Source organism: Miscanthus floridulus, chromosome 8, assembly GCF_019320115.1.
Source record: "Miscanthus floridulus cultivar M001 chromosome 8, ASM1932011v1, whole genome shotgun sequence".
Taxonomy (NCBI): domain Eukaryota; kingdom Viridiplantae; phylum Streptophyta; class Magnoliopsida; order Poales; family Poaceae; genus Miscanthus; species Miscanthus floridulus.
The window spans coordinates 62,725,594-62,742,565 of record NC_089587.1 but is presented as its reverse complement, the minus strand read 5'-3'; the positions used below and the strand labels follow the sequence as shown (position 1 = coordinate 62,742,565).

Genomic DNA, 16,972 nt, shown 5'->3' with positions numbered 1-16,972 from the left:
GGTGATGTGCATGAACTCCATTGCTTCGCCAGGGCCTGCCGACTGGATCCCAAAGTATTGCTTCCCCAGCAGCATCCTTGTGACGTTGTTCATAGAGAAGGCGCCAAGAACCTCTCTGAGGTTCACGGCCTTCCCAGACTGAGATTTAGCCCATACAAACTGGCAGAGGTGCTCAGCCTCCTGAGCCCGGTGAGAAGCAAACGACTCGAGTCGCTTGGTCGTCAGCAAGTGCTCCATACAAACTCTCCTCATCCTTTTCCAGTTGGGCCCCAGTGGTGCTAGAGCCACATCACCGCACCCATAGGCAAGATGGACGGCAGCCAGTGTCCGAGGCCGTGAAGCAAAGACCTCATCTTGCCGGATGAGTATTTCACGGATGACTTCAGGATCATCAGTGGTGATGGCATCGATGGTTCCTAGGCGAAGATAGACAAGGGGGCCATATTTGGTGCAAATCGAGCAAAGTCTTTGTGGGGAAGCGGGCTCAACTGGAGAAGATTGCCAAAGATTGGCCATGTTGGAGGTCCAGGTGGAAGCCTTAGCCTCATGCTGTTCAGCCTTCTCCAGTACACTACAACAAAGATCCATGAGCATAAGAGGATGGAGAGAACAAATGGATCCATGGTTCAGAAACAGATAGCAGCACAAGTTGAATTGCAAATGTCGGCCTATTTACGGGATGTCTCAAGCTTCCTGGTATAAGTACAAAGTAAATTGAGTGACCGAGGTTGAAGCAAATTGGTTACAGTATTGGATTGGTCATGATTCTTGTGTTGATGTATATGGTTAAGCATTTCAACTACCACCATGTATATAAAACTGTCATGATCTTGACATGACTGGCACAATGTAGACTGTAGATCACTGGAAAAATGCTAAGAAAAAAATAGAAGTGGACTAGAATAAGAAAGCTCATGAAACATGACCATTTATTCAAAGAGCAAGCTGATGTTGTGTTTCCAGTTTCCGTAATTAGGCTCTTTTCCCCACTAATTTGCAATTTGCTCAGCCAAAAAAAGAAAAACCTTGTTTACCATAGTCCTACTCCACCAGCCAAGACCGAATTTCATTACAAATGTAACGAAATTACAAAGTTGCATATGAAAACGAAAAGAAAGCAGCAGAACTACTAAAAGCCTAGTGGTCACCCAATTCACCTGCCACATCTATAACAAAGGCACAAATCATACCTATTTTTCTTGAGGAGAACATCCATAGACCTCCATGAATTACTTGGAAGCTTCTATTGCTAAAAGAAAAGCCTAGTAGTCACCCAATTCACCTTGGTATGGTTGTCACATCAAAATGAATGAATGAGCATAAAGATTACCTCACTCAGTGACTCTTCTTCTCTATCAATTGATGAGGAGCTTAGATCATGCACAAAATATCTTGAAAGCGCGAGCAGCCAATGATTTTCTTGTTGTTCAACAAATCACAATAGCAGATGAATTATTTGCAGAAGTATCATCAACTCTCCAGTCTCTGAAAAAGGTGCAATTAACATCAGGATTGTAATGAATCTGAACAGCATTATATGACACCATATTCTACTATGGGGATAAGATTTACATCTGCCAAAACTACCTTTACAGGGATAAAAAAAAATTCCCATTAATCAAATACAACATCAGTTGCAGTACTGAAAATTCTATCCTGAAAACAGTGATATAAGAGGAAAGACTAACCAAAATTTGATCCAGACCACCTGGCTCTGTATTCTTCAAATCACTAATCATCTTATCAGATATTCCTCATTCTCAGTTCTTAAGTATTAAAACTGATCTGCACTAACGTACATCAACAAATTGACATCTAATCTTGGCACTAGAATTGTTTTTTGGGAACCCAATATCCCTGTCTTATGACATGCCAGTTATCTGTAAATGGAGGTACTCATTCTGTGTTAGTTATTTTCTGTAGCCTTATCCTGTATGATGATGCTATACCCAGGACTCTTACTAGCCATGTTGGATAATTGTGCAACCTTTACCATTTCTTCATCTTCATTCATCCCTGCTGAGGAGAACATGTTTGACAGGACTGTGTAAGCTGTTGCGTCATAAGGATCTATCTCAAGAAGCCTCTGTGCTGCTAATTTTGCTAAATCAAGATTAGAATGGAGGCGACTAGAGCTAAGCAAAGCTGCCCATGCATCACGATACTCTTTCTGGGGCATCGAATTAATCATTTCCGGTGCTTCATCAAGGAAGCCTGCACGACCAAAAAGATCAACCATGCATGTGTAGTGGTCAGGGTTTGGTTGAATACCATAGGCTGATCTCATGGATTCAAAGTAGTTATAACCTTGTTGAACCAAACCAGCTCGAGCACATGCAGTCAGTATTCCCAAAAATGTCACATGGTTAGGCCTTTGGCCATCATATTGCATTCTGTTAAAAAGTTTGAATGCATCTTCAGCCAAGCCATGTTGTGCAAATGCTGTAATCATAGAATTAGTGGCAATAAGGCTTGGATTGCTAATGCATGAGAAAACACGATGAGCCTCAGCCAACCTACCACATTTTGCATACATTGTCACCAAAGAAGCGTGAACAGCTGAGTCAAATATCCATCCCATGTTGACTGCATAAGCATGAGCTTGCAACCCCTGATTCAGCATAGCCAGGCTAGCCAAAGCACTCAGCAAACAACTAAAGGCAACAGTATTAGGTCTGCATCCTTCCTGTGACATCTGACAAAACCAACGCACCGCACACTCACATGGTTTCCATTTGCAATAAGACTAGAAATAACTGCAGCCCAGGCAATCTCGTCTTTTACAGGCATTTGCTCAAAGAGTTCAACAGACTCTCTCATCCAACCCCTATTAGCAAACCCAACACCATTGACGTCCACGAAATAGCATCCCTCTCCGGCATCAACTTGAACAGCACATGAGCATCTTCAATCATGTTACTCTGAACATAACCAGTGATCAATGAGTTCCATGATACTATGTCTTTCTGCTTCATGAAAGCAAAAACCCTTCTAGCATCAACCATCGAGCCAAATCGAGAATACATTATTATCAGTGAATCACCCAAAAATATGTCCATTGCAAACCCCAATCTAATCATCAAGCAGTGAACCTGGATCCCTTCATCGACAAGACTGGCCTGAGCACAACCATCTAGACACCGAGAGTGTAATCGCATTAACCTGAACACCTTCCCTTCTCATGTCCAGGAACAGCAAGAGACCATCTCTGTACATCCCGCGTTTCACATATCCTCGGATCATCGAGGTCCAGGACACCACATTCCGCTCTGGCATTGCCTCAAACAGCCTCCTGGCCTCGGACACAGTCCCATACTTACATAGCCCATCAACCATAGCACTCCAAGAAATGACGTCCCTTTCCGCCATTCCGTCGAACACCCTCAGCGCCATGCCAAGCTCCCCGGCCCTGAGGTACCCCCAAATCATCGCGTTGGACCCCACGGGTCCCTCCACCGCGGCGGCATCTCCCCGTACACGGCCTGTGCCTCCCGCAGCATGCCCGCCCTGGCGAGGCCCGTTATGATGGTGCCGTAGGACACGGCGTTCTTGCAGCCTGTTCGGTTGGCTGGTTCATATCGTTGCTGGTTCGTGAAGAAGTACTGCTGGCTGGTTTGTGTGAGAGAAAAATATTGTTCCGGCTGGAAATTTACGATTGTTTACGACAAGCCACAGACAAACGAACAGACTGTTGGCGGGCGCCTTGCAGAAGAGCGCGTGCGCAGCCGCGGGCCGCCCCACACGGAGGTAGAGGAGACCAGCGCGTTCCAGGAGGCGGCGTTGCGGAGGGGCATGTCGTCGAAGACGAGGCGCGCGGAGGCGAGGTCGCCGACGTCGGCGTAGGCGGTGAGGAGCGCCGTCCAGGAGATGACGTCGCGGCGGGGCATCCGGTCGAACAGCTGCTGGGCGTCCTGGATGCGGCCGCGGCGGCCGTAGGAGGTGAGCAGCGCGTTCAGGTGGGCCCTGTTGGGGAGGGCCCGCACCGGCGGGGGCGGGGGGATGCTCCTGGCATGGGAGACGGTACGGAACGCCCGCGCCGGCCAGGGCGACCATGGCCGGAGCTCTTGGTAACCGCAGCGCGGCCATTGCCGCCTACCGCCGTTGCCAGGGGCTCGAGCGAGCACTGAGCCGGTTTTGTCTGTCTGACGCTGACGAATGGCCCCGTCCATATTTCAATTTCTCCGTCCACGTAAAAACTCAAAACTATATTTGCTTATTATTAATTGCTTTCCTAACTACACGACATTCAGAAGATCAAATTATTCAAATCACTTGCATCACTGCCCGCCTATAAAGTGTTCGAAATCATCTCATATCATGAGGCAGTTCATGAGTTGCTCTCTCTCTCTCTCTGACCGTTTTAGTGTTTCATCTGTCTTCGTAAATAAGTGTCGTTTCAATGTTTGAAAATGATAGTTTCGGAACTATATGTACCTTTGCTAGATTTTGTACATAATATTGCAATAAAAGTAGTCAAACTTTGGGATGGCTGCAACCCCCAAAACTTCAAAATACCCTTTTAATCTCAACAAGGATGCAATTCTAGCTTTCTAGCAAGTCAATCTATCTCAACTTTAACCAAATATATCAAAAAGACAATAGTATTTATTATACCAAATACTAATTATAATTAGATTCAACATGAGATACGTTTTTATAGTATATGAATTTAGAGCCCTAAATTTTAATAATGTTCTCTATAAATTTAGCTAAACTTAATAAAATTTGACTCAATCAAACCCAGAATTTCATCCTTTTTTAGATGAAGAGTAGTATGTGAAATATTATTTCCTTTTTTCCAAGATCTTGTAAGAAAGAAACTGTCTCATGTGACATTCCTGGAAATTGTCCATCAAAAAATTATGTATGCATAGCTGATTTCAACAAAAATTTTAGTTTTCGATCCTGCCATAAGATTTTACTAGGACGGTCCGTGCGCTTCGCTGCGCGCGCAGGTTGGGTACCAGCCATTTACATAATGTTTGAGAAAAAAATAATATACTAATAGGTGAATCAAGAGTATAAATACATTACTTTGCCTTTTCCTTGTACAGAACATTCAGGAAAGACTCTTGAAAATCGGCAACCAAAACATGCTTATGAGTCTCATTGGCATTCCAATTATGTACAGCATTGCAGCTACACACGTGTATGACAAATACTTGAGCCGTTGAAGACAGGAACATGTATACCATCACATCGAACCTCGTGAGATTGATGGACAGCATAAGCTCCTCCTGGGTCCACAATATATTTAACTTTGAAAGTTGAAAGTGACAGGCAGCTATAACATGTCCCGTTCTGCATTTCTACTCACCTCCATAATGAGCTATCAGCCAACACCAAGAGATCACAAACATAGATTTTCTAAAAACGTGATCACACGTCCCATGTAGAAATGGCATAAATAAAATAATAAAAAGGAACCACAACCAATAGCAGAATAATACAACAGTATGCATGCTCATTAAACTTGTACCTAGATACTGGATACCATAGTTGGACTTGTTTGAACTTCGTGAGGACAGGATAAATATAACCAGAGGCCGTGTATGTCTATTCTCTCACCTAGAGAGAGTTTTGCTTGGATATACTACTACAAAATCAAGACAGACAAATGCATGGGAAACTGCAGCTAACCTTTAGTGCAGTCAGAACCATCTTGCCTAAAACAAAATCACCAGGGCAATCTTTGGTTGCTTCATTCAATAGATCAAGGCAGCGAAGAGAGGTTTAGACGACGAGATTGAAGCCAAACATTAGTTTCATAACACACACACATGCTAAATCAAGAAATAAGATATGGAAGGTGATAGAGCTGTAGCTAAGCAGCTACAAATTGCAATTTAGACCTGAGAAGCATCATGTGAGTATGCAAGACCTTAAGCCTAGTCGGGAAATTGACATCACAGGACCCAACAATGTTCTGAATCTCGGTACTCCTGAAAACATAGTTAGCAATGATTTATCAAACAACTGAACCACACACAAGCCTTAAGATTGGAAATAGATGCCTTACAAATTTGGTAGGAAAAATCAAGCTTCCTGGGTGATGCAAACAGCAAAACAATTCAGACACCTTAGCACTTCAGCAGAGTAAGGGATCAAGCATATTTGCATGAAGAAAAGACAGATAGCTCTCTGACAAAGTTCAAGAAAAAATATTTATATGAAGCGAAATACTTCCGTAGCTGCAAGCTGAAATAACTCCAGCACAGACCTAGATGACACACTTTGTTGTGCCCATATATTCAGCACTGAATAAAGAGAAACTAATATGTTACATCAACTGGTAATATCCTAACCATATGTACTGTAGAAAACCTAAAGACTCCTCTGCTGAAGTAAATTCGAATGATGGTTTGGATTGATCACGGATGAACTTTGAATAGCATTATTCATTAGGAACATGCCATTGCTCCCTTCGGTGTCAAACTACAGCAAAGCATACACGATTTGATGCTGATTGCTACAGCAAACCACAGATGAAGATTAGTCAAGGGACAATGCCTAAATAAAAGGGGGGAAACAAAATACGTGGGACACCGTTTTGGTCGTCCCTGATTATGTCTGGAAGCAAAAACAAAAAAGGATTGTGAGATTAATGTCAATATAATAAAGGAATACCAATTAATAAAGACGGAATTAATTCTGCACACAACTCAGATAAGGCAAATCACATGCAAAGAAAGGAGGGCATTTCTATTTTGTTATTTCTAATTTGAACATCACATGTCTGACAAATAAATGAGGTATGTCGGCATAGGAGAGTTTGGAATAGATCATGTAGAAACAATGCCATAGCCCATAAGGAAGATGAAAAATAAATTAGTTTTGCAAAATAATATAAGTACACATTTTTAACTTGTAATGAGTTTTTTATGTTATGGCAGGAACCAGAAATGTGAGTTAGTAACCTCTATTTTAACATAACCAATTAGCCTTTCCTTATAGTCACAGGGAATAACTCTTTTTCACTGAAAATTAAATCCATAACCTGCAAAATAGAGAAATCAAACCAAACAGTAACAGCATACATGAAACAAATATGAATATTTGTGGTCCTTTGGGACACAGGTATCACATAATTGTTAGCCAGCTAAGAATACGAAAAGGTAGCCTGACATCAGCAAAGACATATACACAGTATATTAGTATTACACCTTGGAACACAGCATGGATTTAGTAAAAACACCATGAAGAAGTTCCTCAGACGTACAATAAGAACAGACATGGAAACATAATAAATAAATTGGACACAACTGGTTTTATATCATTGTTTGCCCTATCACTGAAGTTAGAATAAACAAATCACAAAGTAACTAAATTTTCAGAGAGAGGAGAGCAGAAAGATTCGCAGCTTCAAATCCATTAGCAGGCAATCTATAGCAAATCCAAGGTGTTCTATTGCACATGCTAAATAAAAAAAACTAAGAATGGTCATACTTGAATCGTTGCCCAGCTCTTCAACGACTGCAAGCCGGCCACCCATCACCGGACTTTGACTCCCGGACGGCTTGCATTTTCGGCGGTGTGTTCGGCACCTCTGCTAGCGCCCCACCGGCGGAGCCCTGCCCCTGCCTCATCCTTGTGCATGCGGCCAGCACGTGCCGTGTGACAGCGAGGACTGGGAGTGGAAAACGACGGAAGCCGTGCACAACACATGAGATCCAAAATACAGCAAGTGTAGATGAATCGAGAAGAGGAAGCAAGACGGGGACAAATCGATGGCCGCGAGAGAGGCACAGACCTGTGCAGATGCAGCAACCTCGATGGCAATGGTGCGGCCACGGCAGGAGTAGTCGGGCCTGTCGAAGCAGCCGCCCGGAGAAGAAAGGCAGTGAGGAAGGGAGACGGAGGCATAAGGCGCAGGCGACGGATGCGAGGCAGGGGCCAGCGCGAGCGCCGAGGTCGCGGCACGGCGCGTGGAGAAGCGCGCCTCCGAGGGTGGGCGACGACGGCGCCTAGGCGCAACGCCTAGAAACGCTGGGACTGGGCCAGACCAAATTTAGCAACGACATGGAGGGTAGCGACCGGAGGACCGGCACATGAACAGTGACCAGGATCGCTACGATAACACGGATTCCAGACGCCCCAATTTAACAAAGAGAGAGCGAATCGATGATCACACACCGCACGAGCCCACGTGGCTGCACACGATTCGTCAACAGGAGCAAAACAGTAATCAGAGCGCTCTCATAACGCGGATTCCAGAAGCTATATGGAGTAGTATATATATAACTAAAGTCAAGACAAGTGACTGAAATAAAGCAATGCTGAAGATTTCAGCACCAGGAGACTGCAAAGAGCAGGGAACATTTTTGTCTAGTTATAACTTGTATATAAGAAAGAACGAAGACGTACATCTGATCTGGACATTCTAATCTGGCCTACCACACTCAAAATTGGATCAATTACATGAGCACAAGGACGCCAGCGCCACAGGTTGGACCAATACAGATCGTGTAAAAACACTACCCAACTGGTTGGAGCTTCCTAAATCTTCAAGCTCCTACTGCACACCCATGCATATTGAGCCAGCAATGGAGGAGCAACAACACCTACACTATTGGTGTCGATCCGGTGATCGGGTCAAAAAGGAGAATACCAGCCAACCAAACTAAACCTGGCTGGGGTATGATGACGAGAGACAGCGTCCAGCAATCCTTTGCTTCGCTTAGCTATCTGTAGTTACAGCAATCAGCCTGACCACGGATCAACTTATCCCACAAGCACAGCATCTGCCTAGGTGACTGATAGTGGGCTGTGTAGTAGTTGAACACGCAACCATACTGGCAGAAGTTCCAGCTGTGGGAATATTGGACAGGCTTTGTTGCATTGAATTTCTCAACCCATAGACCCATACTTACATCTTCCATCTTAAACAGCTGCAAGACAGGCCGATTTGACATCAGGAATTCAAGTTTATGTGAAAAGTGATCTGGAGAAGGAACCAGCACAAACTCACTCTTAAACTCTGATTGGCATTGCTGTGACACGATGAATTTTGCTATGTCACCAGAAATCACATAGCCTGGTCCATTTGCATATGGCGGGTAGATATCCTCAGGCCACTCCTGTGGTAATTTTATTGACAGGAGTCAGGACAGACAATGAAGAAAATGTGGTATGTGATGGTGACACAAGATAGGCTGCAATTTACACAGATGAACATGGTTGGAAACTGAGGGGCATATGTTGCCAATGTTGGCAACACCTGCATTGAAATGAAGAGATTACCTTGTTGGTAACTGCCATTTTCCAGTTCTCAATGGTCTATGCAAGAGGTTAAGGTTCCCCATATAAAATGGTTTGCTGTCACTATGCAACTTTATGTGTCTCAGAACCACATCTACTCTCACAAATGTATCATCGTCGCATTTCATGATGTTTGCAGCAGTCAAGTTCTGGACCTGTAAGGTCATAAAGAGCAACAGACATCATGTTCATGATTAGTCGATACAGGGTGCTTATTATTAACTGACATGTTTGTATGGCAACTAAAAGTCCTAGTGACTTTCATGATTGGCATAGTCCATTAGCCTATGTCAGAGCCTTATAGGGCTTAACTTCTCCTAGAAGTAACATGTGAAAACAGTCACAATTATTGAGCATAGATAGAAACAGATCACAAGCTATTGCAAGTTCGCTTTAGTTGACATTGACAAACAATACAAATGCAAGAAGTACAACATAAATTGGGCATTATAATGGCACAAGTGTCTTACCCCCATACTCACAAATAGCAATTGTCTTAAGAACAACCAGCTCATAGTGATCTATAAATGGCAAATGACAATGTCTCCGAAGTATTCTGCTTCTTTCTTCAGCATTACATTGACCTCTTCCTGGAATTCTGCAAACACAATTTTAATCATGATGAAGCAAATAGCATTTATCATTTCCTAAAGCACATTTATATTTTCTCTAAGAAAATGTAAGCCACTAATATTTCCAACCATCGTTGTTTGGAGTGTATAAATTTCATTAAAAAAACTGAGAATTCAGTGCCAGATGATGATAGTCAGTTGATATTTCACAAAGTACGATAAATGGTGAGGCAGTAAGGATGGTAACTGGTGAGTAGGCAAGTAGCTATACCACAGAATTTAAGTTTTAAGATGATTGCATTTGAAATTTTGAAGCATGGTGATTAAAAGTGGGTGGATGGCAGACAGTCCAGAGTCTTTAACATTTATGCAATTTCTCAATTCTCACACCAAGCTGGTGCAGTCATGCAGTTGATAATATGTACTTCAACACTACATGCTATTGCATTTTACTAGGCATAGAATTAAATACAGATTGCAAGTTATACTGCATAGACCTGAAGATGCATTTTGATCTAGCACAAATCAGATCCAGAAATAACAGGGCTACCACAGCCTTCTTAAGGCATGACTAATCGTTAAGGGTATTTAGGTGTATACTTAAGCAATATCGACAACTTCAATTTTTGTTAGCATGTCAGGACTAAAATGTTTAGCTAACAAAATATATTATTTGGATGGATAATTTGCTTACCAGTGCAACAAGAATCGAGCCACTGCTTCAGAAGACTTAATTTCTGGAGTCTGCATCCATGTTTTTCTCACAGCCATGCGCTCAGCAAAATGATTTGATGCAGACAATATTCCATGAAAAGGGAAACAGGACCTTTTGGTAGCGGCCGAGACCTCCACTTTTCTGACATCTCAAGGGACTTGTTGAAGAGAAAAACTAGGATGTGACATAGGAAGAGCAGTGGCATAAACTGAATGTACATCTACATCACCCTTAACAAATAATCCCGTTGCATCTTCAAGAGTGAACCCCTGACAATGATCACCTGGTACCCCTAAGTGTCTACTCTAGATATCATAACAAAAATAAATTTTAAAAGGAACAGCAGATAAACATGTCTTAAGAACATACTGGTCGATAAGGAAAAGAGGGTCGCATGTCGACCACCAACGTAAATGTGGAAACCTTCAACTCCAGCTTGTATAGTCAAAACAAATAGCCTCTCCTCTAACGAAGGGGAATGGCCATGTCATTGCAGGTTTCTTTGCACGCCCTATGAATCTCTTCAACCATGAAGTTGTCTTGGACTCCTTGGTGTCAACAATGTCATTGCGTATCCATTTCTCACATTTGGGGAATCCATCGACTGTTGGGGAAAAAATGAAATTGTAGGTTTTAGCCAAATATGCTAGTGTCACAATAGACGGCAGAGAGGGAGCACTTTTGTGTTTTTTTCTGGACAAAGGGGATGTTATAAGTGATAAAGGATATGACAATTTGAAGATTGTGGGCTATTCGGTCTAAGTTTGACAAAGACAGTTATAACAGCAGACAGTTATCTAACAATTATGTAACAGGAACACGAGGTAAAAATTGCAAAGATGTTAACATGCAGAGATTTTTTATAGTTTGCTATCTACTCCTATGCATTGAAACCATCTGTAGTAGGCTAGTAGCCATAAATGTTAATCTCAGTAGGAGGTAAATTCGGGAAAAGGGGCAAGTGTAACAAAATTGTGGCTTAACATTCCCCGTGAGTACTACCAACTCTGTTATAAGAAGCAGTTTGGCATAGTTGAACAGAGTCATTGCAAACTATCTAGTACTAATTTTTACTTAAAACAGAAACATGACACTAGGTGTGTGTGCCTCTAACCCGAAAATGGGCTGGTGCTGCAAGTTAGTTGGAATATCTAGTAGAGTTGCCGAAGAAGAGTAAGTAATACTAGATGCAGAGGACCTTTGTCGTCATTGTCGTTGGATGGTGTGCCGTCACAGCGCTGCGCGGTGCCCCACTGCATCCTGTAGCAGGTGTTGTGCTCGAGATAGGGTGCTGGCTCCAATCCCCCCTGAGCCTGGGGTTGAGGTGGAGTATCCTGGGCGGGTCCTCGCCGTCGACGGCGCGCAGGCCCTGGAGCTCGACCACGAACTGGGACACCATGACGGTGCCGTCCCCCTGCCTCATCCTTGCGAGCTGCGGCACGTACTCCCTGTGCGCGGCGCGCGGGGTGCCGACGACGGTGACGGACGACCCGGCCGCGAGGGCCGCAGGGGAGGAAGACGACCCGGCCCCGCGCGCGCTGGGAGACCGCGGAGGGGCACTTGTCGGCGTCGGAGGCGCGGGAGGTGGCGGCGGCCAGCAGCGCCCAGGGGTCCCCCGCGAACGCGGCAGCCTCCTCCCAGGCGGTGAGGCCGAGCGCCCAGGCGTCGTCGGCCATGCGGTCGAGTGCGGAGCGGTTGCGGGACGCGAGGTCCGGGAGGGACACGCGGTCGTAGCGGTGCCAGAAGGGGCGGACCGGGAACGGGGAGACCGTGGAGGAGGCGGCGGTGGTGGCGTCGGAGGAGGAGGAGACGGACCCGGGCGAGGGCAGGTGGTCGGAGGACGACGGCGAGGAGAAGGCGGGCGGAGGCGGAGGCGGCGGCGGGGTCCCCCGCGAGGGTCGGCGGCGGCCAGGTCCAACACGCGGCGGAACTTGAGGGAGACAAGGAGGAGGTAGGCCGCCGCCAGCGCCAGCACCAGGTGCGACGGCCGCACCCGCCGCGCCATTGCCTGCCCGCCTCCCCCCCTCGGGAGCGGGAGCGGAAGCGGCCGCGGTGCCCCTCCCCCGCCCCTCTCGGCGCCCCCGCTCCGACGACGACGATGGCAGCGGCGGTTAGGGAGACGGCAAGGGGGCGGGGAGGCGGGTGGGCCGGATCTAGCCCGGGCGCCTGGGGCTGGGCGGAGTGGGGGTCCCCGGCCGGATCGGAGGGGGGGCGATGGTGGAATGGAATGGAAATGGCGGTGGATGCGTGCGCCGTGCGTGCGCGTGCGTGCGGGGTGGCCGTACGGCCGCGGGCACAGGGCATGAAATGGAGGGAGAGTGGGAGACGGACAGGCGGAGGGGCGGGGGCGACCAGGCGGAGTGCTGGCTGCTCCTTGCCCTTCTCGTCCCGGGCCCTCGGGCGTCACGCGCTGCGTCAATGCGATTGGCTCGCTCGCTGGGTCGGGTCAGGCAGGTGGGTCCCACGTGGCCCCGGTGTCTCCACTGGTAACTGGACCAGCCAAGGGCCAAGTGTATGGATGTGGCGCCACGTCGGATGGAGCGATGGCCCCGACGGAGCTGGCGAGGACACGGAGAGCTCGGCTCCCTATTTCATTGCATTCTTAGGCTATCCGCACTCGTCTTTTTTAGGCTATCCGCACTTGTCCATCTCTATTTTCACTTTTAAAAAGGAATATTCTATCTTTCGAGATTCTCTACTCTATACTCATTTCTTCCGCACCCATATTATCTCTATCTCATACTATATATCAACTACTCTATATTTTATTCATCTCCCTTCTCTTTCTCTCTCTCATCTTGCTACAGTGTTTTAGCGCGTCCGTGCGTAGCCGCTGGAAATAGCGGCGGCCTGTGCAGCCGGTACGTTACCGTCTGCTTTGTAGACGCGCGTTGCGGGCGTGCGGCACACTATCGCGCACGTGCAGTTCCGTTTACAGGCTGCGGTGCGGATAGCCTTAGCGGGGAGCAGGTGCCAAGCTGATAAGTCAGCGGATCTCTACCTAAATATGATAGAGAGTAGGGTAGTAGGTTCTTTTAAGCTTCGAGTTCTATTGTAAATAGAGAAATGATTCTGTCATGATCCTTAACAATCAGTTATCGTTCTGAATGTTTGCTGGTTGGGAGTGATTCTCTTAAAAAAAAAAGATGCAGCTAGAGCTCTTCCAAAGAGCCCCTAAAGTACCAAATGGAAGTGAAGCGGTGATTGTCTAACAATCTTTAGGGGTGTGGGTGTGATGATAACAAGAGTAGCTGGTTTAGTTTGGTGAATATGGAGACCATTAGTGATAGCTAATTGCGAGGTGGAGTGGTTTTTGTTTTTGTCGTTTATCTTTTGAATGTTTTGGGCAGGTGCGCCACCTGAATCCTCTAACCGAATGTTTGTGTCTTTGCTAAATACTAAGACTGGAGCTAAGCCCTATAACTCTAAAAAATCCTAAATGTGCCACTGGAAATTATAAATTCCCTCCATTTCTATTGATTATTTGAATCACATATATATTTTGTTTTCCCTTATTATGGGGAAAATTACGTGCGGACAGTCACTTATTACGAAAAAAAGTGTGCGGATGTGGCGCTAGCTTGGGGCACCACGTCCGATGAAAAAGGCTAGCATTTGATGGAATGTTTAATTTTTGAAAAAAAATGTCATATAGTACATCAACTCTCAAAATGGACTTTTAAGTCCTTGAGTAAACATTTTATATTGTGTAGTGGTTGTAGGGAAGGTGGTTCGAAAGCTTGACAGTTTTTTATTGAGCCTTTTCTCTTCCACACCTCTCTCTCAAAAGAAAAAAGCCCACGGACGGGCGAGCAGAAGACCGTGCCGAGCAGCCACGCTCCTGATATTCGATGGGTAAAAACCCTTCCTTTGAATATTCGGCTGTATCGGCCACGTTAGGAAGACGAAGCCGGTCCTCACCAAGCTGGACGATAGGAGCATATCGATGGTGCCCCTGGGCTACTTGGAAGGTACTAAGACGTACCAACTCTACGACCCACGTGGAGGCAAGGTGGTTGTCTCACACAATGTCGTGTTCAACGAGAAGATAGCCTGAGATTGGGACAGCCCGGGCACGGGGGAAGCACCTTCATCGTCGAGCACTTGGTCATCCACTATGGTGGAGATGCTGGAGAGGAGGTGCCGACCACTCCAGCAACGGAGCCAAGCACTCCTGGGCGCGGGGCCGAGCACTCTAGGAGTGGTGCCGAGTGGTCCTATAGTGGTACCGACCACTCTAGGACAGATGTCGAACGCTCCCGTAGCGAAGCCGAGAGGTCTTCCAGTTGTGTCGACCACTCCAAGACTGGTGCTGAGCACTCCTACAGTGGTGCCGACCACTCTAGGAGTAGTGCTGACCATTGTAGCCGAGGTGCCAAGCACTCTAGGTGCTGTGCCGACCACTCCAACGGAACAGGGAACTCCATCGATGACGATCGAGTTCGCCTCACCTCCAAGCGACATCACTGAGTTCGTGGATGCCATCCACGACAGTGAGGAGGTGCGGTTAGTAGGCTAGACGACATCATCGACAGCACAGGGCCCTTAGCCCTAGTGGGTCAGATGCTCAATGACCTAGAGTTGCTTCTTGTCAATGCAGAGGAACCACCCACGTTCGCGCTAGCCGAGCGCGATGTAAATTGACGACGGACGATGTTGGAGGAGATGAAGGCGATCAAGGAAAATGAGACTTGGGAGCTCATCGATCCACCTCCAGGATGTCGTTCGATCGGCCTGAAGTGGGTGTACAAGGTCAAGCGGAATGAGCGTGGCGCCATTATCAAGCACAAGGCGTGCCTCGTCGCTCGAGGCTTTGTCCAACGCGAGGGCATCGACTTCGAGGAAGTCTTTGCACCGATAGCGCGCATAGAGTCTGTCCGACTACTTCTGGCTTTGGCAGCAGCGAAGGACTGTCGCGTCCATCATCTGGATGTAAAATTGGCCTTCCTCAACGGTGAGCTGACGGAGACAGTCTTCGTTAGGCAACCTCTGGATTTTGTCGTCAAGGGAGCGGAGCATAGGGTGCTTTGACTGCGCAAGTGTAGGGTCGAGATGGCGACTAGAGGGGGGTGAATAGTCGTTACTAAAATTAATCGTGTCAGCTTACCCGAAACAAATGCGGAATTAAAACTATCGGTCTAGCCAAGACTACACTCCTCTATCTATATTCTCTAGCACCTTGCAAATATCCTAATTAAGCAATTAAGGTGCCAAGCTAGCTAGAGCTCACCTAATTAATTCTAGGAGCAAGGTCACACAAACCTATGCCACTAGTACTTCAAGCAATGAGGGAGCTCCTACACATGCTAGTAACCAAAAGCACAAAGCCAACTAAGCTCACTAGCAATGCTCAATAACAAGGCAACTAATGCTAATTTAAAGAGCGCAATTACTTAGCAACACAAATTAAGTAATGTGACTAACAAGGTTACACAAACCAAATTAGCCATGCAAGGGAGCTACTTCTATGCTATACAAGCAAGAAGGTAACTAGTAAGCTACACAAGCTAACTAATTACAAGAGCAACTACACAAGCACAATGTATATGAAATATAAATACAAGCTTGTGAAAGGGGATTACAAACCAACGGGGAGAACAAGGTTGATACGGTGATTTTTCTTCCGAGGTTCACGTGCTTGCCAATACGCTAGTCCCCGTTGTGTCGACCGCTCACTTAGTGGTTCGGTGGCTAATTGGCATCATCCGCCAAGCCCGCACGTCGGATACCACAAGAACCTACCCCAAAAGTGAGGGTAGCTCAATAACACACTGTACTAAAGTTGCTCTTCGTGGCTCCCGCGGGGCGAGCACAATGCCCCTCACAAAGCTCTTCTTCGGAGCACCGCACAAGCTTCTTGTGGACTTCGACGGAGACCACCACCAAGCCATCTAGGAGGTGGCAACCTCCAAAAGTAATAAGCACCACCGGCTTGCAACTCGATCACCTAATGCCACTTGATGCAACCTCATGATGCAATTGCACTAGAATCGCTCTCTCACGCAATCGGATGATCACTATTAAGCATATGTGAGATGGAGGCCTTCCAAGCACTCTCAAGCATGGACACAAAGTCCCCCAAGGTGCTCAGCACTAGCCATGGCCAAGACACCCTTCTATTTATAACCCCATGGGCTAAACTAGCCATTACCCCTTCACTGGGCAAAACTCGGGACGACCGGACGCCCCGGTCGTATCGGCCAGACATAGGACCTCGGCGTCTGGTCAATGGATGCTCGCCATGTGTCGCCTCCATTCAACCTCAGTCACTTGATCTCAATGGTCAAGTGATGACCGGACGTAGCTGCTCAAAGTGATCGAACGCAGCACCCTCAATGTCCGGTCGTTTCTAGTAAGGTACCAGTCGCGACCGGACAAGTCTGGTCGGTCACGATCAGATGCAGCGTCAGTGTTCGATCCTTCTCCA

The 16,972-nt window shown here is 46.5% G+C and overlaps 2 pseudogenes; both read right to left on the bottom strand.

Moving 5' to 3' along the window:
* Nucleotides 1-1,796: 1,796 nt before the first annotated feature.
* On the bottom strand, nucleotides 1,797-4,086 carry LOC136472304 (pentatricopeptide repeat-containing protein At1g53600, mitochondrial-like; annotated as a pseudogene).
* Nucleotides 4,087-8,406: 4,320 nt separating this feature from the next.
* LOC136472303 (hydroxyproline O-galactosyltransferase GALT2-like) lies at nucleotides 8,407-13,085 on the bottom strand (annotated as a pseudogene).
* Nucleotides 13,086-16,972: the final 3,887 nt, after the last annotated feature.